Source organism: Mesoplodon mirus (assembly GCF_964341445.2).
Source record: "Mesoplodon mirus genome assembly, chromosome: 7".
Taxonomy (NCBI): Eukaryota; Metazoa; Chordata; class Mammalia; order Artiodactyla; family Ziphiidae; genus Mesoplodon; species Mesoplodon mirus.
In genome coordinates this window covers 55,874,678-55,901,511 of record NC_138983.1, presented here as the reverse complement: position 1 = coordinate 55,901,511, position 26,834 = coordinate 55,874,678, and the positions used below count along the sequence as shown (strand labels likewise).

Sequence of the window (26,834 nt, the reverse complement as noted above, 5' to 3'; positions counted from 1 at the left end):
CCTTGTCTTTTGGTTACCATGACAACTGGAGAGCTCAGGGGGAAGAAAGATTGTTTTGACTGTTGGACTGAGTGGGAGGAAGAGTTGGGATAGGTGTAGAAACATGGACTTAGATCAGGGAACAATAAGAGCTGGGGGCTATGTGGATGTGACTCTGCTGAGCATTTTGTGTTATTGTATAGGGCAGACAGGCATGACGCTGAGTAATATTACAATGCAGAGTACTTGAGTAAGACATGGAAAACCTAGAGGCCAGTGGGGCAGAAAAGTTTTGTGTAGCCACAATGTCCCCTGCTGTCTCCTGCCGCAGATTTTGTGCCTTAATCCACCCGAGAGTATGAGTGCCTGATCCACCCAGTCCATCAGCCAGGCAACTAACACAAAGAAAATATATCCATTTAATAGCTAAGTAAAAATCCTTTCCTCCAACTCCACTCTCTATTATCAAGATATCTTGAGTAGAAGAATACAACCAGCTTGATGCTGTCTTGCTGAGGTGCCCTCAGGGGAAGGGACTTGGTGCCAGAGCAGCAACAGCAGGCCTTGACAGGTCCTCTCCAAAGTGTGGAAACTAGCAAGTCCCCAACTCATGGAGCAACCAAGGTGTGTTGGGGAACATTGTCCCCTTCGGCGATCCTGGGAATAGGTACCGGCAATGGACAAGCTGAGACTAACTTAGAAGAGGGCTGTTGTTCCCAAGTTGGACCTGGCCTAATTTGGTACACATTGGTAAAGGCTGGTCCTCGCACAGGATGCCATTCTTGGCAGTGCATCCTGTCCATTTCGGCCGTGGGCACAGCCACCTCTTGGGCTTCAGTGGCGATGGAGACAGTTTCAGAATTGATTCTGGTTTCTACCCATCACAGATGCAGAATCCCTCCCTCGTGTTTTATTTTAAAACTTTTTATGTTTTAAAAATATGTTTTTACCTACTACTTTGTATTTATTACAGTACTGATTCCAAGTGGGGGTAGAGCAAGTACTTTTTCCCCAAAATAAGAATTGGAAAATTTTACTGCTTAAAACCGATGATGAGTCATTTGACCCTCAGGAACTCTTCCATAATGAATCAATGACTTGAATTATATCACGTCTTTATTCTAAAGTCTGCCTTTTGTGTTACTTCCTCTATTTCCCTGACCTCCTGTTGGTGAAGAGGGAGTTTGGTGGTGTGTAACCTTTGAAAAGTGCATTCATTAAGGCTCCCAGTACCATGTCATTTGAGCATTACAATCCTGGCTTTTTATTATTGTTCTCAGTTTGTTTGTTTGTTTTTTTGCGGTACGCGGGCCTTTCACTGCTGTGGCCTCTCCCGTTGCGGAGCACAGGCTCTGGACGCGCAGGCTCAGCGGCCATGGCTCACGGGCCCAGCCGCTCCACAGCATGTGGGATCCTCCTGGACCGGGACACGAACCCGTGTCCCCTGCATTGGCAGGCGGACTCTCAACCACTGCGCCACCAGGGAAGCCCCTGTTCTCAGTTTTTACTCCTGAATGTTCTGCAATCTCTCTTTACTGCATGTTGAATTACAAGTATACACACACAAAAAAGGCTTTTATGACATGCTAAGGCAAGAATGTTGTGTTTTATGACATGCTAAAGACTGAATAGGCTCTACTTCAAAAGACTTTTAGAAAAAAAATAGAAAAAAAAAAGACTTTTAGTTAATTAAAGTTAGGGTGGTGAAGAGCCTAAAAAGTAACTCTTTGACCCAATACTAGTTTAATTTAGCTATTAATTAAATATATTTTCATTGTGTTTTTAGCCTTACCTCTTAGTACTTTTGTTTGCAAATAGACAAACAAAAATGCATGTGCTGAAAAGATGTTAGCATCACTAATTATTAGAGAAATGCATATTGAAACTTCAGTGAGGTATCACCTCACACGGGTCAGAATGATCATTATAAAGAAGTATACAAATAAATGCTGGAGAGGGTGTGGAGAAAAGGGAAACCTCCTACACTGTTGATAGGAATGTAAATTGGTAAAGCCACTATGGAGAACAGTATGGATGTTCCTTAAAAAACTGTATGGTCCAGCAATCCCACTCCTGGGCATGTATCTGGAAAAGATGAAAACTCTGATTTGAAAAGATACATGCACCTCAATGTTCATAGCAGACTATTTACAATAGCCAAGACATGGAAGCAACCTAAATGTCCATTGACAGATGAATGGATAAAGAAGATGTAGTATGTATATATATATATATGAAATGGAATATTACTCAGCCATAAAAAAGAATGAAATAATGCCATTTGCAGCAACATGGATGGACCTAGAGATTATCGCACTAAGTGAACTAAGTCAGAAAAAGACACATATCATATGATAACACTTATATGTGAAATCTAAAAAAATGATACAAACTACACTTCAACTTAAAAAAGGAAAAAAATAAGAAATAAAAAACGATACAAATGAACTTATTTACAAAACAGAAATAGACTCACAGACATAGAAAACAAATTTATGGTTACCAAAGGGGAAGGGGCAGAGACATAAATTAGGAGTTTGGGATTAACAGATACAAACTACTGTATATAAAATAGATAAAACACAAGGACCTACTGTATAGCACAGGGAACTATATTCAATATCTTGTAATAACATATAATGGAAAAGAATCTGAAAAAGAATAGGTAGATAGATGTACACATAATTGAATCACTTTGCCATACACCTGAAACTAACACAACACTGTAAATCAACTATACTTCAATTTAAAAAAAATAAGAAAAAAGAAATATAGTGAAAAAAGAAAAAAAATGCATGTGCATGTTAGACTGCCTTTACTGTATTTAATTACTTCTTTTATCTACACTATGACTTACTAAAAATGATGTCATATTTGCTGACACAGTACTGATGATTCACATTTATTACACAGTTAATATGAGGTGTATTTTGCATCTAAGAGTAGCAACCTGGTCATCTGTTCTCCTGCCCCCTCTCTGCAAGCCGTCTGCTTTCTCTCATAACAGCTCTACTCCTTACCTATTCCACATGCTGGCTCTGACAAAAAATTCATTTATTCATTTACCTAACATCTGATATGTCCATGGCACAATTGTACACATTACAGGAAATGTAAAAAATAACAGTATATTATATACTGTTTTATAATTTTTAAAAATATTTTTTTACAATGTGGGGTGGGTGGGAAGTAGTCAGGAAGGCAGTAGGATTCATTAGAGATGAACCCTGAAGTAGATACGTGGGATATTGCCAGACAATTGAGAGAGAAGAGAGTCATATATAGAGATGTAAAAATAGGTAAAGTTTACCCCTGTCTCTCCCATCTTGCTCCTCTCTTCCCACAAAACTTGCTCCCAGCATGCCTGTCCATTTCTTCCCAAAATGAATGTGAGCTTCATGAGGGCAGGGGTTTTTATCTATTTTATTCACTGCTGCATATTCAGTACAAGAAATGTCTGGCACATGCAGTTGCTAAGTATTGTGAGTTGTTGAATGAATAAACATATGAATGAAATGATAATTACCTATAAGGTTTAGGGTTTCTGGCCTTCAAGATGTCAGTTCACTTTTCTCTCCTTAAACCTTGACCAGTACAATTTATTATCAAACTTTTAAAAAGTCTTTTATTTTAATTTATATCTTTAAAATTATGAATGAGATTGCACATCATATTATATATATATTCCAGACATTTTTTAGCTTATTGTTATTAACTTCTGTTTGTCTTTTCCCATTTTTATATTTGTTGTCTCTTATTGCAAGAGCTCTTTTTATATATCAAGAAAATCAATTTTCTGTTTGTCATATGTCTTGCAAACATTTTTTCCAGCTTGTCATTTATCTTTTGACTTAGTTTATTGTATTATTTACTGTGTGTTATTTTTAATTTTTATGTAGTCATCTATGTAAATATTTTACTTCATGTTTTTGGAGTTTCTCCTTGATTATTTAAGAAAAATTATCTCATACTGGGACTTACCTGGTGGTGCAGCGGTTACGAATCCACCTGCCAATGCAGGGGACACAGGTTTGAGCCCTGGTCCAGGAAGATCCCACATGCCACGGAGCAACTAAGCCCGTGAGCCACAACTACTGAGCCTGTGCTCTAGAGCCCGTGAGCCACAACTACTGAGCCCAAGTGCCACAACTACTGAAGCCCATGTGCCTAAAGCCGGTGCTCCACAACAAGAGAAGCTACTGCAGTGAGAAGCCCGCACACCACAATGAAGACCCAACACAGCCAAAAATAAATAAATATATTAATTTAAAAAAAAAAGAAAAATTATCTCATACTTTCTCCTCACAATTCAGTTATTTTGTTTTTTTTTTCTACTTATATATATCTTTGATCTATTTAGGACAATTTTTATTAAATAATCCATCTTTTTTGTCACTGATTTGAAATACCTATAGAAAACATATATTTCTATATTTTGGATCCATAACTGATCTCTCTTTTCCATTCCATTGATCTTTTTTTTCCATTCATGTGTCTGTACCAACATGCTTGGAATACTGTATCTTTATAATATGCCATTTGTGTGTGTGTGTGTGTGTGTGTGTGTAGTTCTGTGCAATTTTATCCCATACGTATATTTGTGTAACCATCACCACATTCAAGATACAGAACTGTTCATGACTACAAAGAAACTCCCTAGTGCTACCATTAATATTCCTATCCCCACCTTGTCATGCTTCTGGCAACCACTTTGTTCTCCCTGTCTATAATTTTGTCATTTCGAGAATGTTATTAAATGGAGTCATGCAGTAGATAGCCTTTTGAAATTAACTTTTATCACTAAGCACAATGCCCTTGATATCCATCCAGGTTATTGTGTTTACCACTAGTTTTTCCCCCTTTTTTTGCTGAGTAGTATTCCAGTGTGTGGATGTACCAGATTTTATTTAGCCATTCACCACTTTTTTTTTTTTTTGGGGGCCACGTTTGGTCTTTGTTGCTGCGCACAGGCTTTCTCTAGTTGTGGTGAGTGGGGGCTATTCTTCGTTGTGGCAAGTGGGCTTCTCAGTGTGGTGGCTTCTTCTCTTGTTGAGGAGCATGGGCTCTAGGCACGTTGTGGCACACGGGCTCAGTAGTTGTGGCTCGCAGGCTCTAGAGCACAGGCTCAGTAGTTGTGGCGCACGGGTTTAGTTGCTTCATGGCATATGGGATCCTCCCAGACCAGGGCTCAAACCCATGTCCCCTGCATTGGCAGGCAGACTCCCAAACACTGCACCACCAGGGAAGTCCCCACCACTCACCACTTTACTTAGTGTTATTTGGGTTGGAAGTTTGGTTTATTTTCAGGTTTTCTTTATTACAAATAAAGCTGTTATGAACATTATTCTTGGTGAAGAGAGTGTTGGATTAAACATGATCCCCGGTATGTCATCACTGGTCCAGTGCAGAGCCTTATTATTCATTTATTTATTTTCATTTATTTATCTGTACTAATAAAATAAACATCTGTGAATCTACCACCTAAGCTAACAACAAATAACTTACATCTTCCTGTGTTCTCCATTCCTATCCCATCCCCTTTCTTCCCCCTTAGACACCCACCCTCTTGAATTTTGTTTCTATCACTACTTTAGGGGAAGGAGTGTTTTATCACATACATTGTTTGTTTTACTTATTTTTTATTCTTACAAAAAGATTTTAATAATCTATGTTATCTTCTAGGATTTTCTGTGTTACTAAAATTTTGTTGTCACTTTATTTTCATTCCTGATTAATACTGCACTGTGAAAACATAACAAGAAAATTTAGGTTGTTTTCAGTTTTGCTATTATGAGCAAAGGTCCTACTTCTAATCATTAAGCTATAATTTAGTAATAGTAATACATTGTTTTAACAGTAATAAAAATAATGCTCTAATCTAGTAGTACTACTACTAAGTAATGTGATTGCCATCATAACACTGTTACATTGATCTGAGTTGCCTTGTATTTAATGTCATAAATTAAACAGGTCAGTGGAAAACCAAGTAGGATCTAAACACTCTGCCCACTCATGGTGATACTTATGTTTTGTAATAAACCTCTCCCCAATATACTCTTTATAGAGTATTTCTTGGGAGTAAGGGATTACTTATATGTTGACATTCAGATGACGTGAAAAAGAAATGCTCTCATTCTGCAGAGGCTGCTGTCCTTAGTGTACTGGATGTCTTCCATATGCCCCTCTAAATCTATCCTCCACCCTTCTACAGCACACTCTGCCTCAGTGGGTTGACCTGTATGGAGTTCATCCACAGGCTTCCCTCTTGTCTGCTTCCAGTCTGTTTGGCCAATGGAGAACATCAGTAGATAACTAGAGGAAGGAGGAGATTTAGGTTGGGACACAATCTGACTTATCCTTTGGCACAAGTGCTGTCAGATGACCCTCTTCACACAGCTTTTTGGTCTCTGATTCCAGTAACTGCTACCTCCCCTCATCCCTTCAGGCTTTGGAGAGGTAACAGATCTCCACCAGGCTGTTTCTAGCCCTGGGACATTGCATTATCCTTTGTGGTATTTCTACCCATATCTTTGTACGTAATCTCTTTGTACTCCTCAGATTACAGTCTGAAAGGCCTCTCTTTCCTGTCAGCACTCTCTCTGATACCCTGAGGTGGCAGGTGATCATTTACTTGCCACATAGTGGAACAGGCATGTCTTCAGCAGAAAAGAATGAGACAATTAAAGTACAAGATGCAGAGGGAAAGTCCTGATGCCGCAGAGATCTGAATTCCAGTCCCTGAAGTCCTTGTTTCTACAGCTCTTCCTTCCATTCCTTCAGTTACCTTAGTAGACTCCATGGCAAACAGGCAAGTAACAGGAAGCCCTTTAATGTCTATGCTAATTTGAGTTGAGTTTTCTATTACTTGCCATGAAGTATGCCAAGATAGCTCATGGCTTATGAAACTGCAAAGTCTAGAGGTGTATTGGGCTTCAGAAATAGTTGATCTAGTACTTTAGTAATGTTACCAAAGACCCTGTTTGCCATCCACTTTGTCATCTTTGTTCTAAGGCTGGTTTTCTACATAGTTGTAAAAAGGAAGGTGTATCCATTCCCCTCACATCTGGTGGGAGACATTTCTTTCCAGATACTTTCTCATTAAATTCAGGAGATTCTTTCCCTGAAACTCTTGGCAAACCTCTCCTTGCTTCTCATTGGTCCATATATTGTCACATGCCTGCCCTTGAACCAATAACTGTGGCCAGGAGGTGGGATTATGCTGATTAGTTTAAGCTTAAGCCTAAGCCCTTCTTCTTGAAACAGGGGTGGGTCAGTTTTCCCCAAAGCACATGGGCTTCACGGTAGGGATGGAAGGGGAGAGAAGAGAATGAACAACAAATAGGGGGGATTCCAAGAGAAAAGAGAACAGTTATTGAGGAGATAACCACAATATCTTTTATACCTTGCCAGCTATCTAAGCCAGAAGTTTGTTTCCTGCTTAAACTATTGTATGTTAAGTTTCTTTCTTGTCTTGATAAAGCCCTAATTAACTCCACAAGGAATACCTTGGTATTAGTCTTAGTTCTGACATTTCCTAGTTGTGTGACTTGGGGCATGTTGTATAAGCCATCGAAGCCTTAGTTTCTGCTTCTAAAAAATTAAGATAAATTACATCTGCCTGACAAGGTTGCTGGGGGCTCAAGTGAGATGAGAGACATGAAAGCACTCTGTAACCTATAAAGGGCTAAACAAACGTGAGGGCTTTTTATTAGCAGTAGCTTTGTTCTTCCATACCCTGGAGATCATGTTGCTCTCTTTAGTGAGCAAATTAAAAGTTCCCACCTGAGTCAGTAATGCTAAATTGTTAACAACCTCACTAAGGTTTTATCTTCTTCCCTTTTCATTAGAGACTTTTCTCTGAGCTACTAAGAGCCAGAGTTGGATTAAATGAGAAGGTTTTCTCCCCTGTTCTGGAAAAGAACCAAGATGTACAAGTCATTCTAGTCAATCCAAAAACATTTATTAAGCACCTTCTGGTATCTCCTACTGTGCTAGATATAAATATAACCATAACAAATTGTTAGCATGAGTTATCACAGAGAGCAGTCCCCTACGTAACTGGAGAAGCAGCAAACGTTTACTGTGCTATCTTCTAGGCATTATGCAAACTCGCTGTCAATGTAAGGACTTTTAGGATTTGACCCTAATAAGGAGGAAAGCATTGATGGTAATGACTATATGGTTAGAATTTGGCCAGGTGGGTTTTGTAAGTAGACTGTAGAGAGCTTGGGACACTTATGAATCTCTTCAGTCCCCTGGAGCTGATAACTCTAATTTGAGAAAACAGTTACTGGGTTCTATTGAATAAAAATAGCTCTCAGTAATCAGAATAATCATGAGATATGGAGAAAGATGCTTTCTCCCTGCAACTGCACAAAGCTGTTAGAGGTAACTACACTGAATAATCTCAGAGTCTAATACTGTAGTGGTTCTCAGCAGAACATTTCCTAAATACATCTCTCTCTGTTGCCTTCCCATCCTAGAGTACATCAATGAGCAAGAAAAGGGAAAATACACAAGCCTGTGTATTGTGATAAAAAGTGACCACCCCCCTCCAATCTTTGAGACCCATTGGCCTAAGATAATGAGCTTTGAGTACCCAAGGACCCCCGCTCTCTTCATCCAATATTTTCTCCCATTGTACCATAGGTTTAAGGGATAAATAAGTACTTCTTGGTCCAGAATCCCAGAGCCAGCACATAAGCTTGGAGCCTGTGCTTCTAAATCCAATTTTCTTTCCCACTGTTCCAAGCTGCTTCATGCTCATTGTTGACACAGTCCTCAACAGGGAGGTTTTGGGAGATATGTATTGCCCTTCTAGTATGTTTAGTGCACTTTGATAGAACTACAAGGTAAATATATATTTGCACATATTTTTATACGCATATGTATATATATCAAGGTTTTTGCCTTTATTAGTGTTTTTAACCTAGTTAGGAACATAGGACATATCCTTTAAAAGATTTTTTAAAAAGGGGTGTGTGCTTAGTGCCAAATGAGTGATTTTTTTAAAAAAATTTTTAAATTTTATTTTCGGCTGCATCGGGTCTCAGGTGTGGCATGCGTGATCTTCTTTCAGGCATGCAGGATCTTTCGTTGTGGCACGGGCTCTTTGTTGGGGCGTGCGGGCTTCTCTCTAGTTGTGGCATGTGGGTTTTCTCTCTCCAGTTGTGGCGCGGGGGCTCCAGGGCGTGTGGGCTCTGTAGTTTGTGGCACGTGGGCTCTCTCATTGAGGTGCGTGAGCTCAGTAGTTGTGGCGCGCAGGCTTAGTTGCCCCATGGCACGTGGGATCTTAGTTCCCTGACCAGGGATCCAACCCACGTCCCCTGCAATGGGAAGCGGATTCTTTACCACTGGACCACCAGGGAAGTCCTGCCAAATGAGTGATTTAGACCAGTGAAACGTCACAAATAATTTATTGCTGATAATGAAGCAAATTTTGCAAATGATTTACCTTTATAAAATAAATTAGGAAAATGAAGACATTTTTATTCACATTTCAGTATACTTTCTTAAACTGAGGAGAAAGGGGTTGAATTATATCCAACTAGCCAGAAGTTACAAATTGTTCATAATAATAAATCATTTCACATGTAACTTAATCTATTAAGTTTTTCTGTAGGGATGGGGAAAAGGCTGAGAACGGTTAATTTATACATAGAACTTTGGAATTCCCTAATATAGACAATTATTGAAGGCTAGTGATTTTGGAAATTTTTGTAAAGAAGATGAGACTAGAACTGCATTTTGATTGAAGTATAGGATTTAAGCAGATTGCAGAGAGATGATGGGGAGTGGGAGGAAGGATTCACTCCAGACCCTAGAAGTGTTGAGCAACTGTAAGACTTACAGCAAGTGAAAATAACATTGGATAAATGGTCGTTATATGGTAGGGAGTTCGTTAGGTACTTATACATTATCTTATTTAATATTTACAAGAACCCAAGACAATTGGGATTACTTTCACAATTTCCCAGATAAGGAAACTGATCTCAGGAGAAATAAATTGCCCAAGGTCAACCAGCTAGGAATTGAGGTAGATTACATATGGCCATAAATTGTTTTAAGCTCTTCTCACCAGCACCACCATATAAGGAACCTGGTTTAGCCTTCTGGAGGATGAATAGCCACGTGGAAGGCACCCCAGCAAAGCCAGACATGTAAGTGAGGCCACGATGAACCTTCTACCCTGCAGACCATCCCACTAATTGCCACCCCATGAGTGAACTCCAGTGAAACCAGCAGAGGAATGGCCCAGCTGATTCACATAATTGTGAGAAATAATAAATTGCTGTTGTTCTAACTGCTAAGTTATGGAGTGGTTTGTTCCACAGCCATAGGTAAAAAAACCAGCCAAGTTTTGACTTTAAGTCTTCCTTGTTCCAAAGCTGGTATTCTTTCCATGACACATACTACTCTTTGTCAGTGATAACATAGGATTATCCAGTAAGATTATCAGGCTCCTTCGAATTCTTAAGAGAATTATATTCTAGATGCACAGAGTTGGAAAAGTCCAAGGTGTGTTTGGATAACAGGAGGCCATTCTAAGTAAGGTGGAAGGTTGTTGTCCATGAAGTAGTAGAAAGAAGGGTCTTATAGCATAGTGATTAAGAGCAAGAGCTGGGGCTTCCCTGGTGGCGCAGTGGTTGAGAGTCCGCCTGCTGATGCAGGGGACACGGGTTCGTGCCCCGGTCCGGGAAGATCCCACATGCCGCGGAGCGGCTGGGCCCGTGAGCCATGGCCGCTGAGCCTGTGCGTCCGGAGCCTGTGCTCCGCAACGGGAGAGGCCACAACAGTGAGAGGCCCGTGTGCCGCAAAAAAAAAAAAAAAGCAAGAGCTGGGTTTGAATCCTAGCTCCATCAGTTGATAGCTCTGTGACTTCGCACAAGTCTTATAACCTCCCTGTGTCTTGGTATTCCCATCAAAAAGAAATAAAAATAGAACCTTCTTCCTAGAGCTGTTGTTGTAAGTATTAAATGAGATAAAGCATGTGAAAACTTAGAACAGGAACTGACTCGCAGTGGGCACTCAATACAGGGACACCAAGTACAATAGATTGAGGAAGAGACCAGAGGCAGGGAGTCCAGCCTGCCCTTGAGGTGAGGATAATGTCATAAAGGCAGTGCTTGACTCTGGTGATGGTGTTTGCTGATGGCAGTAGCAGGGCCCTTCTAAACATTTAAGAGTCTTGGAAACTTTTGTGGATGGAATGCTGAATTTTTTTTTTTTTGTATCTCCATATCGGAAACAGAGGTTTTTTTTTTATTTTTATAGTAATAGCCGATTTAATGAGTTGTCATAATAAGTCCTTCACATAATGTGTTCAGCTATAAAGTATTCACATCCTTTTTTTATTTGATCACTACTACGCAAATAATTAGGAACCATGGAGTCAGAGTTCTGGTCATTCATTCAATAGATATTTATGCAGCATTTGCCATGTGCTGGGCTTTTTTGCTGGGTCCTGGGGGAAGCAATGGTACAGGGAAACAAAAATGAATAGTCTCTGTGCTCACAGAAGTTATAGTAGAGAATAGTGATAAAGCAAGCAGGCAATTACTGTCCAGGGTGATAAATATTTTGTTGGAGGAAGTATGGGGTACTAATTGTGCTTATAGGAGGTATTCCTGACCCAGCCAGGGGAAACAGACCAAATAAAATATATTTCACTACCCAAAATGAAGTGATCTAAATGGATATCTGAGAGATAAGTTGGAGTTAGCAAGTTGATGCCTGAAATTCTGCCACAAGTCAAGACTAGTTTGCTTAAATAGTGGGTTCATGTTGAAAAGTAATGAAGAGAATATTGCATAATTGGTGGGGGAATCTCTCATTCCTGACAGCAGAGAATAAGACAACAGCTAGTTGACTGGACCTGGAGGTAACTAAACAGTAATATAGTAAAACTGACCTAGAGAAGGTATCTCAGTAGGTGACCCAGAGATACAAAAGAATGGGAAGAAGGTGAGATGAAGGGGTAGCTCATCTTTCAGGTCATAAATGTGCAGAAAAACAAAGGGTGCCACAATGGGAAAACAAGTGTCAGATGACATGGAGTCTGCTCTTGGTATGGCCATTAACTCCCTTTTAATATGATGTTGGATAAGAAGTATTCCCTCTCGGAGACTGATTTCTTCATCTGTGACCATCTCAAGAGAGTGGCCTTGTCTCTGGTCTGTTACAAAAAAAGAAAGTGAAAGTGGTCAGACTAGCTGAGTAGTATTTTGTTTCAGTAACATTGTCACTTGAGCCACAACCAGGCCAAAGCCCAGAGGATTTTAGGATCAAATGTTGAGCAGGTTAAGTCGGTAGCTACCAGTTCTAGAAAGGAAGCTACCAGTTCTAGAAAGAGAGCTAACCTTTCTACGTTTGTGGTTGGCCCCTCTGATTATTTACTGAAGGTTTGCAGAGGAGAGTGGACTGTGATTTTACTTTGTTGCCCATCCTACTCCCTGCTCGTGTCACCCTTCTGCTCTCCTCCTTCTGTTACAGGGAACTCAGAGAAGGTATATGATAAAATGAGCCTAGGAGAGCAGAACCCAAACCAAAGCTAATTAATTGCAAATGGTGGCACTTCAGGTCTCAGTGTGGGAATTATCTTTAGAAAACGGTGATGGACCACATTTACAGTATTGTTTTGTCTGCCTGGCACCCACGCTTTCTTCTTGGAACAGTAACCTCCCTTCTGTTTGAACACTGATTGCCCCACTGTAGTCATGTGGTTCCAGGGGGGGCTAGAAATCACAGTGTCCCCCACCCTTGGCACGGAGTTGGATATGTCACTCAAGGCAGGACAAAGGGAGATTTTGCAAATTGGAATTAAGAGAAGGGGCTCAGTGCCTCTCAGCTGGCAGAACTGTGAGGTGGAGCCTGAAACACGTCCCTTGCTGTGTTGAGGGAGCCTATCTGTAGTAGGTAGGCCGAAAAGAGAGGGAGCAGGTGTGGGGGCAGGGTTGGGGGTAGGGGGAGACGAGAAGGGGGAGGAGAATTAGAAGACTGTCTACCTTGTGCCATTATTGTGCCTATTTCCATTGTCTTGGAGGCCCAGCTACAACTTTCCCCTTGTTACGCGAAGAAATAAATTTGCCTTTTAGCATTTTTGGGTTTCTGTACCGAGCAACCAAAAAAGTACTACCCGACCCAGAAATCTTTAGTTTTCTGTTGGAAGTCACTACTCACTCTGTTCAGATATAAGCCTACTGCTGGTCCTGAGCCTCTCATAGGTCCAGCTTCCCTGGAACAGCCACTTACTTCTCATGTTGTTTCATATTTTTACAGTTTACCAAGTGGTAGTTTTAAATCGTTCCTCACGATGACCCTTTGAGATGGACAGGGCAAGGCAGGGTTATTCCTGTTTTGCATCAAAATCAAGTCACACAGTTTGTGAGAGGAAGAGCAAGGTCTTAAACCGGAGATGTGGCTAGGACTCTTCCTACTATGGCAGGCTCTCTGCCCACTTGGGCAAGAGCATCGGGCTGGCTCCGAATATGTTGCTCATTCGTTCAGCAAATACCACTGAGCCTGCGCTAGGGCCAAGCACCTTTCTTGGCCCAGGGTACGGTGTCGAACAAGACACAGACTCTACCTTCACAAAGCTGATAACCTGGAGTGGATATAGACCAGTAAACAGGCATTTAGAATAAAGTGTGGCAGATATGATGGTAGGGGGAGTACAGGGTCCTTCTGAAGCAGATAAGAGGGGCACAAAACCTGATCTGATTTAGGAAAGGCTTCTCAGTAGGATTACTGCCAGCCCAAAACTGATACCTTTTCCTCAAAACACTTGACAACCAACTGCCAAAAAATTGTTATAAAAATATATAAATCTGTAATATCTATACTGTGACACACCCTAGGTGTGTGCAGTGTGCAGCCTGCACTAACTGTGTGAGGCACCCTACTTCCCAGAGGAAATACTATTTAAGCTGAGATCCAAAGGGTGAGGGTGAGTTAGCTGACTCTCTACCTGTAGGCCCCAGGCATGAATTGGGTTTGCTGCCAAACATGCCATTATTTATTTAGGCAGCACAGTCCTCCTGTGGCTACTCTTATGTCCTCATGGACACCACACCCTTTCCCCTTCACTTCAGCCTGGTCTCCCAGGGAGCCCAGAGCACTCTGTCCCTGTGGGTCATACAATCTCCCCAGACCTGTTTGTCTACCAGAGACTAGGTTTAGGGTTTGTGTTTCTGGACCATAGCCCTCAGTGGTGCTTAATTCAAAAGGGAAGAAATCCCAAGAGAAAACCTGATCCTCTCTGGGAGGCACTAGCCTGCAAGGTACAATATCTGAAGGCCTGGAGCCTTCTCCCGATTGGCTGCTAATTATGCCATTCCCTTGACTGCAGGTTTTTTTTTTTTTTTTTTAACTGTGGTGTTTTCTTAGCTTAATAAGAGAAATAAATGAGAAGGGAGCATGGAATCCTGTTCTTTTTTTTAAAATTTATTTATTTTTGGCTGCATTGGGTCTTCGTTGCTGCCCGCGGGCTTTCTCTAATTGCGGCAAGCGGGGGCTACTCTTTGTTGTGGTGTGTGGGCTTCTCATCATGGTGGCTTCTCTTGTTGCGGAGCACCGGCTCTAGGCGCACGGGCTTCAGTAGTTATGGCACGCGGGCTCAGTAGTTGTGGCTCATGAGCTCTAGAGTGCAGGCTCAGTAGTTGTGGCGCACGGGCTTAGTTGCTCCACGGCACGTGGGATCTTCCCGGACCAGGGCTCGAACCCTTGTCCCCTGCGTTGGCAGGCGGGTTCTTAATCACTGTGCCACCAGGGAAGCCCCGGAATCCTGTTCTTAGTATCCTAAAATATTAGGCCTGGGGAAAATCCCATGGTATGCTTTCCCCTCCAAGTGTTCTTATCTAGATGAAAATAAGCAGCAAATGCAGACTTAAAGGGGAGTAGAAATTGTTTGTATAAGAGAAAACTGGAGGAGCGTTCATAAAGGACAAGGACAGTGCTGTTTTGATAATGTTGGGGGTTCATGTGTTGTTGGAATGTTTATGAATCTCAGATCTTCTAGAACCAGCTGACAGGTGGAACTATTTTCCTCCCCCGATCATCTGTACCTCTATATAAAGATAGAACAGAGTCACATTTTGATGTCCTAAATGTCTTGATCGTGAAATAAGCTCCACTTTAGAGGTTTTACTGGTCCCCATTCCTACATTCTACTACTTATCATAATGATTGTTATGTTTTGTTATGTTATGTTACATTATGTTATACTATTCCTGAGTTCACTGTAGATTCTTTTCATCTTACACCCCCTCTTTTTCATGCCTCTCTGCAGGCTCTTCCAGGGTTGTTTCATGGAAGCTGTTAGAATGTTAGACTGTTCAAATGGGAAGAACTTTAAAGAGTGTCTGGCCTAGCTCTGCAGATTATAGCCAAGGAGCACAGGCCCACAGGGGCACTGAGTGACAAAGGTCAGCCAGGGAGTTACAGGCAGAGCTTGGGTGTCATGCCCAGCATTCTTTCTGCCATGGACACTATCTCTTTTGCCAGGTGATGAGGCTGAGATGAATTTTGGCATGGTTCTGAAAAGCCTGCTGTCTTCTTTCTTCCCACTATAAATCCCTCTTTTCCAGTTCCTTCCTCTTCTCTCCTTTCTCCCTCCCAAACTTTGACTCTGATCCAGGAGCTACAACAGGTGTTGGGCCTGCCTTTCAGCAAATCCTGAATCTTGGCTGGACGGTCCTGGGGGTGGAGCATGCCCTTGTGCCACCCGGTTGGCTGCCAGATCTTGTTTCAAGGTCTCTCTGGTAACCTGCAAGGCCAATTCTACTAAAAGTCTCCTTCCTCCTTGGCACATCTGGTGAGTGGCATGAGAGAAGTCTTCAAAAGTCTCCTCTGAGGCTTCCCTGGTGGCGCAGTGGTTGAGAGTCCGCCTGCTGATGCAGGGGACACGGGTTCGTGCCCCAGTCCGGGAGGATCCCACATGCCGCGGAGCGGCTGGGCCCGTGAGCCATGGCCCCTGAGCCTGCGCGTCCGGAGCCTGTGCTCCGCAACGGGAGAGGCCACAACAGTGAGAGGCCCGCGTACTGCAAAAAAAAAAAAAAAAAAAAAAAAAAAAAAAAAAAAAAGTCTCCTCTGAGCTCCCCAAAGGGGAGGGATATTTTATTGCAACCTTATCTTGAGCTCCCTAAGGATTTTTCTTTTTTGTATTAAGCTTGACACAGTACTAGTATACAATGGAGGCTAGTAAAACATACCTAGTGTTGGCAATAATGGTAATAAAAAACTTACCTGATTATCTGAAACCTTCCCAGACTCACTCATTCCACCGGAGAGGGTGGGGCTGCTGTAGTGCTGAGTGTAATACCTTTTAGAGGCTCGATAAATATTTGTAATAAATATGTCAAATATGTGTCAGCTTGAGCTTAAATTATATCCACTTTTTGAATTCACACAGGTGTGTGCATGTCTGGTGTGGCAGGCATGGGGAGTATACTGCTCAGATCCCCCACATGGAGAGCTTGCTGGGAAGAGTGTTGCTGTCTGACAGCCTCTGGCTATAGCACCTCCAAAATCTACTGCTGTGTTTACACCACAGTCATGCTCTCCCTCTCCTCCCTGTCAGTGACGGAGCACTGCAGACATGCTAGAGCCAAGCCATTCCTGCCTAACACAGCGTTTCTCTAATGGGCAGTCTTGTTCTGTGGCTTCCGATTAGCCTGGCTGAGACTTTCTCAGAGCTGCATCGAAGTCTGAGGCTTCTCCTGCCCAAGCCTCCTTCCTTCTCCCTTTCATTTCACAGGTGTCAAACCTGCATTGCAGCCTGCGGCTCTCCAACCTGCTCCTCTTCCCTCTCCCTTTTATCCTTCCCAGGTGTTTCCCCTAGTAAGTCTTTTGTACTTCTTACTCCATCTTGGCATCTGCTTCCCAGAGGACCCAAACAGGCGCTTCCACCTTAGTGGGCCCAACTCACAAAATCTATTTTTCATGAAGGTCTTGGGTCTCTCCGGGGAGGAACTCATCCTAAGGAAAGCAAGGAGATAGGCAATCGGGTCCAGCAACCGAATCTTCAAAATCAACGAGAAGTGAGTCAAAGTTCAATCAATATTAGGTTTATCGTGCAGATTTGTTTCCTGGCCTCACTGCAGCCCTATCCCTACCCCTACCCCACCATTGGTTCATGCTTAGTAGTTTGTGGAGGGGAATGGGGGTGAGGAGGAATCAGCAAAATATAGAAGACCTTCTTTACTAAAAACTCCGTGAGTCAAAAGGGCATAAATAACACCTATTGGAAGCTCATGTGACAAAATATAGCACAATGGCGGGAGAAAAGTATTCTTCTCTCCTCTGCACAATCCATATAATGGATTCTGTGGACTGGGGACTCCAGAAGGGTCAGCGTCACCTGGCATCTCAACAACCCAGTGAGTGAGAATCACTCTTTGGGCCTCCCAGAAATTAAGAGGTGCATTTCTTAAGGAGCTAGGGTCCTTTATTAACAGGTGTAGGCAATGGCTTGCAAAACTACATACAAATATGAATTACAGATTATCAGAACTGAAAGGAACTGTAGAGATCATTTAATCTACTGGTTCTCAAACCATGTTCCAAAGAGATTTTCACAGGCCTGGGGGGAAGAGTGCTACAGACAAAATATAAGTGTATGGTAGCCAAAGAAGGGAGAGATTAATTTGATGCAAGAGGGTTTTCAATGAAAGTAAGAGGATGAGCAGATGAATGAACTAGTCTAGGTCCAGTGGCTAATAGAGGAAAAGCTAACATGAGAATCATGATTTCCTGGCCTCCTGTGTGCTTTCGTAAGGGACTTTAGCTGTTACTTTTGTGATGTGGTGGCTGTGAGCAAATTGCTCAGAATGGAAAGAATTTGGGGGTCATGGCGTATGTCTTTTCCTCTATATTCCTGCTCCTGGGAGAGGGGCAGAGCAGATCTGTCTTGGATGCAATTAGGTGACTCTAAACAAGTATGCTCTTTCTGGAGTCTGGTTTTCATTATTTTTATATCCTCAGGCTCCAAGTCAGCCAGGGCAGAGATGTGGACAGAAAGGCCTAATGGAAGGGATATGTTTGCTTCTAATTTAGAATAAGAACAACCACACCCTGCAGATCAAAATCCATGGAAACTTCCACTGCCCTGCAGCAGTGTATAAGAAAGCATTCTTAGGGCTATTTAATAGGCTCCTGAGAAAGGATTCCATATCAATACTTGGGGGAATGTTCCATTTAATATCCTTGTCTTGGAGATTCATGTTGCTCATAGAAAAGTCTCTTGAAGAGCTCTGCAAAAGATGTCTATTTAACCTTAATCCAGTGTTTTGCAAACTTGCTTGTCGATGGAAACTTTTATTCATGGAATATCTATTATCATTATACAGAAAACATTTGAGAAGTGCTGAGGTGAAGACTACTGACTGAACAGAGGAGGTTTGGGTTGTGGTCCCGGCTCTGCCATTAACTCACATTTTTCATCTTCTTTGGACTTTAGTTTCCTCAGCTGCAAAAGGAGAGGGTTGGAATCAATGATCTAGAGAGAAAAAAGAACTACCATTTATTGCACACTTACTCTGTGCCAGGCACTGACATGCCATCAGGACCCTTAGAGGGGCCCCATGCTTGGTTTAATCTGCTGTCATCGTCTTGAAATTCTTAATAATTTTTAAACAAGAGGCTTTGCATTTTCACTTTGCACTGAGCCCCATAAATTATGTAGCAAATCATGTAGCTGGTCCTATGTATGTGTGTGTATGTATGTATATGAGAGAAAGAAAGAGAGAGAGAGATTATCTCTAATATTATCTCTAATCTTTACATCAGCCTCAAGTATGTGTATTATTATTTATGATATACAGATATGGAAACTGAGAATGAATGAGGTGATATAAATTGCTCAAGGTCACATAGGGAGTGAATAGCAGAGCCAGGATTCCAAATGAATCCACTGGGCTCTAAAGTTTTGCTCTTTCCACTAGACCAGCTGCCAGTGCAAACATTCTATAATTCTAAGATTCTTTCATTCTTCAAGCTATTACTAGATCTATCTCACTGTTCAAGTAACAGAATAACTGTATTGCTACCACTCACTGTCTAAGTGAATATCTGGCTAAATGAATTAGTGAGCAATGGACTAGATGTCAGTAAATGCAAGGCTAGATGACAATAGAAAGTTAGACAGACGTGGAGTCCAGAAAACCTGGTTCTGCCATTTACTAACCACGTGACCTGCGGTGACCCACTTGACTTTTCTAGGTCTCATTCTACTTCATAGGTACGTTGTGAGGGTTAAATGAAATAGTGTATTGCCTAACGCTTGATAATCCCTCAAAATATTATTACTATTCTTTTATTTACCTAGCCAGTCTAGATTTACTATTGTGATATCAGAGCTCCAACTATTGGAACCCATTTGACTTGTTCAATAATAACAAGCGCAAAAACATTAGATGGCTTTACTTTTTTTCTGAATCAAATTAAGTTTTAATTTTTCTAATTCACATTAAATTTAGCTTCAGCCTCATCTACCATGTTGGTGGGACATTCGATATCAGAACTTCTGTGGGGATAAAAAAACCTCAGGGCTTACCCAATCTAGAAAACCTGGGGAACTGTCTTCAGTTCATTGAAGTTGTAGCTCACTGTCCAAGCAGGAGTATTGCAGTCAGATGTATCTGACCCAGTTGCTCAAGGCATCTGCTCCTTCTATTCTAAACCAGGCCACCAAGAACTCCTGTATGGCTCCCAAAGCCATGGCTTGGTGTTCATTCCCCAGGTGTGCTTATAGTCACCACTGCCAGAGATACTGGAAGAGAGCCAAGTTCAGGTCCCTTCCTGGCTGTGGAGACTCCAACTCTGCTCCCTATTAATCTTCAGAGTTCCCCCCCTCCCAAACAATCCAGCTCTGTCCCTTTGAGAATGTATATGTTGGAGGGTTTCCCTGGTGGCACAGTGGTTAAGAATCCGCCTGCCAATGCAGGGGACACGGGTTCGAGCCCTGGTCCGGGAAGATCCCACATGCCGCGGAGCAACTAAGCCCGTGCGCTGCAACTACTGAGGCTGCGCTCTAGAACCCGTGAGCCACAACTACTGAAGCCCTCATGCCTAGAGCCCATGCTCCGCAACAAGAGAAGCCACCACAATGAGAAGCCCGTGCATCGCAACGAAGAATAAACCCCACTCACCGCAACTAGAGAAAGCCCGCATGCAGCAACGAAGACCCAACGCAGCCAAAAATAAAATAAATAAATTTATTTAAAAAAAGAATATATATGTTGGAAACTAGTGAATAAAACAAAAAAGAAGCAGACTCACAGATTTAGAGAACAAACTAGTGGTTACCAGTGGGGAGAAGGGGAAAGGGCAATATAGGAGTAGGGGGAAAAAAGGGTTATTATGGGATTACATGAAATCATGTGTGTGAAACTTTTGAAAATTGTAAAGCACTATAGAATTTAAAGAATTTTTCATTCAATTTAAAAAAAAGAATACATTAAAAAAAAAAGAATGTATATGTTGGAAACGGAGACCTCTAAATGGTCCAAACCCTCCCTCCCTATCCCTCAAAGAAAGCCTCCCAACCTACAAAGGACTAACTGTGTTTCTGAAAAGGATACAGAGGAAAATTTTCTTTAAGTCTTTTTACTGAGTCCACAGCCGAAAAATAAATAAATTGATTTAATTAATCAACCATTAATTCATACACAGCGTTCTCAAACTTTTTCATCTTCTTTGAAGATTCCCATGACCCCTTTCTTCCTTGGCCACTGTAGTTCATATGTAATCCTGTATGTCTTATCTTTACTGCCAACTGGGGAAGTGGGGTGGGGAAGGGGAAGTGACAGGACTAAACAGATTATGTTGCTGATTCTCTCCATTTTGGGGTGAAAATTGTCACAACCAACTGTTTGGAATTCCACATTTCTGATCTTTGGAACCCCTTGGGAACAATGAGAGCAGTGGGTGGAAAAAACACAGGCTTTGGAAGCTTTGATTTATGGGAATACGTTTATATGTAATGGCACAGAGTGCTTGGTGACAGGGTATTGGAACAGGCTAGGACACTGATGTTCATGGCTTAGGTAAAAGAGAAGGAAGCATTAGACCAGCAGTTTTCCCCCTCGTGTAGACAATTATACTGGTGTCTGCCAAGTCAAGGGCAAAATTAGAATTTTGCTCTAAGGTAGCTGCACAACTATAGATGAGTAGTGCTGGGCCCTCTAGTGGCCAGTTTTTATTCAGTGACCATAACTCGCTGTTTTTCTACACCGCCAGTCTCTATTACTGCCTTGTCTTCATTTTGGTTTTGCTAGAACCACTAACTGTCTCCATCTATATTCTATCATCCCATTCCTCTGTCATTACTGACAACTACTTAGGAACAGTCTCAGTGCTAGGAAACAGTTCTTGAGAGAGAGATTGATTCCCTTGGAAACAGACTGAGGTGGAGAGTGGCATGCAGGTCTTTTGGAGAGCGCTCTTGGGAGCTACATCAGTAAGGAAGTGAGGAAGCAGGAGTGGGCAGAGGGAGAAGCTAACTCACAATTTGGTTGCAGCTGAAACCTCAGCTGATCCTACCAGGAGTTCTGGAGCTGAGATGGCTCCTCAGGGTTGTCCCAAATTGATGCGATGGAACCAGCCCTTTGTATCCCTGTATCAGTCTGTCATTGGTCATGAGCTGCCCCCCAGTAGGGGTTATAGCCTTGGATGAAATAGTTCCCTCTGGCCCAGGAAAATGCACAGTGAGGGGTGCAGCTGTGAGCTGCCAGCAGCCCATGTTTGCAGCAGCTGGGTGATGGGTGCGTTGACCCCAAAGATCCGGGCAGAGTGTCACTGTATCCACTCCTGGGAGTTAGCAGTCATATTTAGGGGCTCCCCGAGCAATTTGTCTGTACCTTTCTTTTGTCAGTTACCCCTGAGGCAGGGAGGGAAAGTCCAGAAACAGAAGTCAGGGGACAGAGATTCTAGCACAGACTACTGCTGCGTGATCTTAAGTATGTTACCTAAATTATCCTGGCCTCGAGACTAGCAATAGTCAATATGGTTCAGTAACAGTCCTTACCATTCATATTTTACAAAGTGTTCTCACATCCACTTTTAACTGAGTCCACCAGACCAAACTCTCTAAACCAAATGAGAGAATGGAGATGAAAATGTCTTGAAAGGTTGGAAGCACCATACACATACACATGTGAGAGGTTATGTAGCACAATACTCATAATAATGTTGATTCACTTCACCAATACTTATGGAGCATACACTTTGTGCCAAGACTTATCCTAGTTGATGAGGGCATAGAGATGCATTAGACATGGTCCCTGCTTGCACCTTTGCAGTGTTCCTAGGAGGGGAAAAGACATGCCTGGAGAGTACACTGTGGTAAAAATTATCAGAAAATTATAAGCAGGGCAATAACATGAGTGAAAGAAGCCTCCACCTGTGAAGAGGAGGGTAGTTCAAAGTAGAGCTTCATAGAAATGGAATAGTTTTATAGGTAGAAAAACAAGTGGGTGAGCTAATCCTTGCCCCCATGAAGACAGGGACTGTGCCTTTCTTGTTTGCTGCTATATTCTTTTGCCAAACACATTGCCTAATATCTTGGTTGTATTTAATAATTATTTCTTGAATGAATGAATGGTAATCCAAGAGCAGAACTGTAAGCCTGTAGCTGTCCCACAGAGATCTTTTGAAATGTATTTAAATAATCTCATCCTCTCTCCAACTGAGGGAGGTGCATCAATGATTCACATTAGATCTTTCCTTGAGATTTAACCCTTCTAATCTCCCAGCAGATTCTGTGGCTGCTCTCTATATGTTTCTCTTATTCCCAGTGTTGAGTTAGTGCTGTAGGGACTCAGGGACTCTTACCCAAGAGCTGTCCCAATTGACTTATTATTCCCATAAGCACTGTGACAATGACCTCTCTTCTCTTTGAGGCATCTTGCCTGGGGGCAAAAGGAGCTGGGCGAGGACAAGATTGTGACTGCTCTACTTGATCCGTGAAGGGGAGAGGAGAGGCCAGCCACAGAGTGTGCTAGGAGATTAAGAGTGTTTAGTCTCAAGAAAGGATCTAATGTGACTCTCAAAGGGACCAGCTATAGTGGGGAGAATATGGGCTTTGAATTTAAGTGAGTCTGTGTTAAAATCTAGACAGTGCTACATATTAAGTGAATGTTAAACAAGCTATTTCACTTTTGAGCTTCTGTTACTTCATCTATGAAATGAGGTTAAAAAAATAATTACCTCTAGAGCTTCCCAGCACAGTGCCTGGCAGAGATTGTTTGGTCATCAAAAAGTAATTTTTCTTCCCTTTCTTTCCTGTTCACTAATTTCCTTCTCTCCTGCTCCTAGACCTCATTCTGTCACAGTTTAACCACAGATGGGTTCTCTGATTTCATCCAGGCAGATCATGCTCTTGGTTTCCTAGTGGCACGTGAAAGAGGATTCTTTTTCCTACACAAAGCTGGCTGAAAGACTTGCTTTGTCTATTTCCCCTTTGCCTAAACAAATATCTTGGATATTACCACTCCAATGAGAGGAGAGACCAGACCCACCAGTGCCAGAAAAAAAAAAAAAAAAAAAAAAGAGCAAAAGTCACATTCCCAGGACAGGCTTAGTTAGACCTGCAAGGCTCCCACCTGCACCCCTCAGAAAACATGACTGAATCAGAGTAATAGCACTTCTTCCTCTTGGCAGGACTGTACTTTTTTTTTTGGCCACACTACACGGCTTGTGGGATATTAGTTCCCTGACCAGGGATTGAACCCGTACCCTCAGCAGTGAAAGCACGGAGTCCTAACCTCTGGACGACCAGGGAATTCCCAGGACTCTACATATTTTTTATCATGGCCCGTCCTGGGGAAAGTGAGGAGGGTAGAGTGAAGACCACTAGCTGTCCACAAAATCCATTCTTTCTTCCTTAGTAATTGAGGTTTGGCTGCTTGAAGCCAGCTGTGGCCATGTTACTGAACCCTTGTCAATAGATGTGAGAAGATGGGATGTATGCAGCTTTTGCCTTGCTTGCTTAAGAGAAAATCTCAGGCTCTGGAATTCTGTTCTTTCTCTCTCCTCACTAACTAGAAGTGCTTCAACCAGAGTAAACTTGGAAGCTACACATTGAGGATGGCTGTCATCATCCCATGTCCCTGAATGACCGAGTAGAGCAGAGCCATCCACCTACTTGGAATGCTGCCTTGGACCATACTACACTGGACCACCTAATCAAATCCTACCGCACATCTCCAGGAAACATCCATGAATACATCCCTCTCCCTCTTCTTCTTCTTTTTTTTTTTTTTTTTGGCGGTACGCGGGCCTCTCACTGTTGTGGCCTCTCCCATTGCGGAGCACAGGCTCCGGACGGGCAGGCTCAGCGGCCATGGCTCACAGGCCTAGCCTCTCCGTAGCATGTGGGATCCTCCCAGACCAGGGCTTGAACCCGTGTCCCCTGCATTGGCAGGCATATTCTTAACCACCTCGCCACCAGGGAAGCCCCCTCTCCCTCTTCTTGACCATCACATTTAATATCGGTTCCCCACATTTTCTGATACTTAAGTGTATTGTTTCCTATTAGGTTCTTTTCGGTGTAATCTTGTTTTGTTCTTTATTTAGTGTGTGCTTCTTGGCTCTTAAGCTAGAAGGAGATCACAAGATGTGACACTCTACTTCTGCTCCCATTTCCCCAATAGCACAGCTGTTGTGGATGCTGATGGAGCCCCGTGTGGCCCCTTCCCCAGCTGCTGTGAGTGTTGGCTGCTATCACTTCAGAGCTGCTGCCTTCTCCAGCTCAGCCAAATGTGAGCACCTGTGGGAGGTTACGTGCTCCCCTCTAGCAGCCAGCAGTCAATGGTGACTGACATGGGGTAGAAAAGGATAGTCACTAAAGATGAGGCTGATCCTGTGATGAAAATTGAGCTTCAGAACCTTCCTGAGGAACTAGGCTGTTGCAGATCTCCAACCAAGACAACTGGTCTAGGCTGCAATTGCTCACAGGTGCCACCCTTCTCCAGAGACCTGCCCTCAGCAGATGGGCACCTCCTCACAACCCTCCTCTCTTCCCCCTCCCCACCAGGGTGGCCCACAAGCAATGACTGACTTATATGGGGCATAAAAGCCCGGCCCCTTTGCCTCAAGGGGGTGTAAGTCTGCCTTGTGGTTTATGCCCCAGTTCCCTGTGGATCAGGCCAGGGCTAGATGTGACCTGACATGTACCTTGTTTGTCTTGTTCCCTTTCCTATCTACTTCACTCTTTCCCTTGCATGTTTCCCCCAAACAGTGCTCCCTCAATAAATGCCTGTCTCAGACTTTGCTTCTAGGGAACCCAACTTCAGTCTACTGGTGTCAATACTCTGCCGTCATCTTCCCAAATCATCTCCGGGGACCGTTCAGACCCATGGTCTGGGCTGGGTATGCCATGGTGCTGAAATTGGGCTGAGAGTGAGGAAGGAGCTACGTGAAGAACAAGTGGGCTCTACTGAAGTAGTTGTAAGGAATACCTGCTACATAGGGATGTTATGAAGGTTTTAAAAGTTAAATGAGTTAATGTCTGTAAAATGCTTAGGCCATAGCCTGACATGTAGTATCTTAAGTATTAAGTGCTTTTAAGTATTAAGGCAGGGATTTCTTTGATCTTTTTCATTTGTTTATGTATTCCAAGTGTGCCTAGATGAGTCCATGGCACATAGTAGGTGCTCAGCGTCTGAATGAGTGATTATTGAAGTTTTGCTTTGAGGGCCCAAGGTGATGTGCTGGGCTCTGGCCAGCAGAGGGCAGAACCAGTGCAGCCAAAAGAGCCTATGGGCTGAAGGAGGTAGTGGGATAGAGCTGGGGGGAGAGCCAAGGGGAGTACCTACATCATAAAATATTAGAATGTTTAAATTATACCTTAAAATCTTAGATTTTTATTTAGCCCAACCTTGAGTATACATAATGAGGTATATTGAGCCCCTACTTTGTAAATTAAGACAAATAAGTAGTTCCAGGCCCCAAGATCCCTAGAGTTGCCCCGGTAGCTCCTTTTTTTTTTTTTTTTTTCCCAGTACGCGGGCCTCTCACTGTTGTGGCCTGTCCCATTGCGGAGCACAGACTCCAGATGCGCAGGCTCAGCGGCCATGGCTCACGGGCCCAGCCGCTCCGTGGCATGTGGGATCCTCCCGGACCAGGGCACGAACCCATCCCCTGCATCGGCAGGCGGACTCTCAACCACTGCGCCACCAGGGAAGCCCCGGTACCTCCTCTTTTGAACTACCCCATACTCCTCTCAATAAATCCCCTTTTGTGCTTATGCTAATACACACTGGATTTCTGTAACTTACAAGCAAAAGAATTTGTATTACTCTATTTTTAAGCCCTGTGAGTATAAGGACTGTGTGAAGGGGAGTCTGCCCCGTAGATGGGGACACTGAACTCCCAGCGCAGCCACTCTGGGCTGCTTCCTGCTCCATCCACCCGCCCGACCTGCTCTCTTCAGGAGGGTGGTCTTGCCACATTTCTGCCTCCAAGCTTCCCTTGTCTTGTTCCGTTCATTCTCTCTGCCCATGTAGATCTGTCCTATCTCTCAAAGCCCAGTTCAAATTCTACCTTTCTCTGGCTCCTCTACATCCACTCAATCTCATTTCTCAAAATCCTGATAGCATCCATTACCTGACATTCATTCTTATTCTTGTTGGGATTCCATAATTTATTTGGGTGTTTGGGCTGGGCGGTCTCCAAAGGCCCATCCAGCTGTAGACTTCCGAGTCCGTTGTCCACCCATATGTCACGTCTTCTTAAGCAGGTCTCCACCTTCTCCCTCAAGAAGATATGAGGAAAGGCTTGAGAGCACACGTGGGGCTCAGCACTGATTTGCATGGAATCAACATAACTAACTGCTCATGGGAGCAAATGTGTACTGTGAT

At 42.9% G+C, this 26,834-nt stretch overlaps 1 long non-coding RNA gene across 4 annotated transcripts in view; it reads left to right on the top strand.

Moving 5' to 3' along the window:
• LOC309807316 overlaps positions 1-26,834 on the top strand; it is a 92,644-nt gene that overhangs the window by 16,107 nt on the left and 49,703 nt on the right. The window lies entirely within an intron of this gene.